The sequence below is a fragment of the Sceloporus occidentalis genome, unplaced genomic scaffold, assembly GCF_023333645.1.
Source record: "Sceloporus occidentalis isolate IW3139 unplaced genomic scaffold, rSceOcc1.0.p SCAF_3, whole genome shotgun sequence".
NCBI classification, from domain to species: domain Eukaryota; kingdom Metazoa; phylum Chordata; class Lepidosauria; order Squamata; family Phrynosomatidae; genus Sceloporus; species Sceloporus occidentalis.
The window spans coordinates 24,361,900-24,365,082 of NW_028316983.1; positions in this window are offsets into that span (position 1 = coordinate 24,361,900).

Here is a 3,183-nt window from a genome sequence, read left to right on the forward strand (position 1 = left end):
TTGAGATCTTCTTGCTTACTGTTGGTGAGTAGCATTTCTTTCTGGGTCATAACATTAGTGCCCTACATGTTATTTCCTGTGAGATAATCTGTTCTAAAAAAGGAATTGAGATTTCAATGTGTTCTGTGACAATCTCCCATAAGTATATCATAAACATAGGAGCTCACAATTTCCTCTAGGGTTGTTTAGAAACTAGGGGTGGAAAGAATATTAAAAAAAAATTATTTTTTTTTAATAATCGAAAAAACATGTTTTTCAGTTGTTGAGAAACCATGACATGAAGAATCCTGGACAGATGAGAATCTTTGCAGTTGAGGAGTTCTGTACAAAATTTGCACAAGGTTACTTGGCACAGAATACACTATTTTCTAAGCAGGAAATAATATTTCTGCATTGAAATATTATTTTCTATGCAGAACATGCTGTTTTCTGCACAGAAAGTTTTGAGTTTTGCACAAAATAAATTCTGAATTTCAAATAACCTTCAAAAGTTGCATTATTTTTGAAGATTTTCTCCCAGTGAAAAGAAAATTGCTGAAATTACATCTTGCTACATTCAAGGAGACCCATAGTGAAGAATTATATCCCTAGTTAGAACTAGGCCAAAAACCTTTATAACTATCCTCTGGGTTCTCATATGTGTTGTCTTTTGGGCATTTACATGGAAGCAGAGGGTAATCATCCTCTGTCTCCTGGATACTGACTGCTAGATTTAGCTGAAACTGACTGTCCTTCTGTTCCCTGTCCTTGAACATTAACAGCAAAAAGGTAGCTAACTGCAAATCAAACAGAATATGTGCTGAAATATCGCACCATGCCAGTCATTGCCTTGTGGTTATTTCCTTCTGCATTAAATAGAAGGAAATAAAACTCATATAATGAGCTGAATTGCCAGAATTACTAGTGTGATAGTTGATAATAACTCATGGGCATCTGGCTCCTTGAAAGGAACAAAAATGATAAAAGCAAATAGCCAAAAGCCTAAAGAGGTTAATGTATCAAATGAGCCAAAGCTAACAAAATGAAATTCAACACAGAGAAATGTAAGGTACTGCACTTAGGGCGGAAAAATGAAATGCACAGATATACGATGGGGGACACCTGGCTGAATGAAACTACATGTGAAAGGGATCTGGGAGTCCAAGTAGACCACAAGTTGAAGATGAGTCAACAGTGCGATGCGGGAGCTAAAAAGGCCAATGCAATTTTAGGTTGCATCAATAAAAGTATAATGTCTAGATCAAGGGGAGTAATAGTGCCACTCTATTCTGCTTTGGTCAGGTCCCACCTGGAATAATGTGCCCAGTTCTGGGCACCACAATTTTAAAAAGATGTTAAGAAACTGGAGTGTGTTCAAAGGAGAGTGACTAAAATGTTGAAGGGCCTGGAAACCATGCCCTATGAGGAACGCCTTAGGGAGCTGGGGGTGCTTAACCTGGGGAAGAGAAGGTTAAGAGGTGATATGATAGCCCTGTTTAAATATTTGAAAGGATGTCATATTGAGGAGGGAGCAAGTTTGTTTTCTGCTGCTCCAGGCACTAGGACCTGGAGCAATGGATGCAAGCTCCAGGAAAAGAGATTCCACCTCAACATTAGAAGGAACTTCCTGACAGTAAGGGCTGTTTGACAGTGGAACACACTCCCTCGGAGTGTAGTGGAATCTCCTTCCCTGGAGGTCTTTAAACAGAGGCTTGATGGCCATCTGTTGGGGATGCTTTGATATAGATTTCCTGCATGGCAGGGGGTTGGACTGGATGGCCCTTGTGGTCTCTTCCAACTCTATGATTCTATTACTCTAACTCAGAAAGCCTCCCATGAACAAAAACCTTCTGTTAAGTGTCTCATGTTTTCCTAGTATTACAGTTAGAGTGCTTGCAGAGCAGTGAAAAGCAACCAAAAGCCTGCCTGTTCATTCAGGTCTAGTTCACTTTACTACCAGCTGAACTAGTTTGTCTATAAATTTATGCATGAGCTGAACCATGTGCTTGGTGAACTTTGGTAAATGTGCTTGGCCAAGCTGTGGATATATCTCCAGTGACAAAATTCACGTGTCTGTATCACACACAGCATTTGCAATTCAAGTTTGCAGTAAGGACAAGGCTCTTTAACATCCCAGGCCTCTCACAGCCTCCAGGTGTCCAGCATGGGTGGTGAGGGTATAAAGCCACCGGCCCCTTCCCTACATCCCCTGAACGGTGGCAGCCCCAGCCCCCCCAATGACATCCTTTCTCCTGTGGTAAATTACGTTGAAATAGTACAGCTGGTATACTGTATGAAGGTGCTGTCAATCTAGGCAAAGAGCAAAGATTGTTTGGATTGCAAACAATTTTGCAACTGTGTGGTTAATGCTACAGTGAGTCGATCAGTACTGTTGACATACCAATCATCTTATTGCCAACTGTGTTCCCTGGAATCCTGGAACTCCTTGGAAACCCACTAAAGCTTCCACCGTGAGAAGGCTACAAGATCTCTTTGTATATTGATATTTCAGACTAACATGGTTATGTCTCTCAATTCTGTTTGTATAATAAATCTACATAGGATACTACAGTGCGCCCTTGCCTTACACAGAGGAACCGTTCTGGACCCCCTGCGTAAGGCAAATTCTGCGTATGCTCCAGCCCCATTGAAAACAATGGGGCTCGTGCATGCAGCATGGCGCACGCGTCATTTCCTGTTTGTCACATGGCTTTCCGCATAAGCTGAAAGCCATGTATAGTGGACCTGCATATGATGCGGGCGCACTGTACCTTTGTACAATCTCTAAATAGGGATCAAAAAAACACTAGAGACTTGCAGTAGTGCAAGAAAAAAAATCAGATACACATAATTCTCATCTGTCATAGAATCGGAGTTGGAAGAGACCACAAGGACCATCCACTCCACTCCCCTGCCATGCAGGAACTCACAATCAAAACATCCCCAACAGAAGATCATCCAGCCTCTTCTTAAAGACCTCCAAAGAAGAAGACTCCACCAGTCTCCGAGGGAGTGTGTTTCACTTTCGAACAGCTCTTACTGTCAGGAAGTTCCTCCTAATGTTAAGGTGGAATCTCTTTTCCTATAGCTTGCATAGGTAATCGCAGAATCATAGAGTTGGAAGAGACCACAAAGGCCATCTAGTCCAATTTTGTCAATTTTGTCTTGTACTACTGCAAGGCTCTGGCATCTTGCTGATACCTA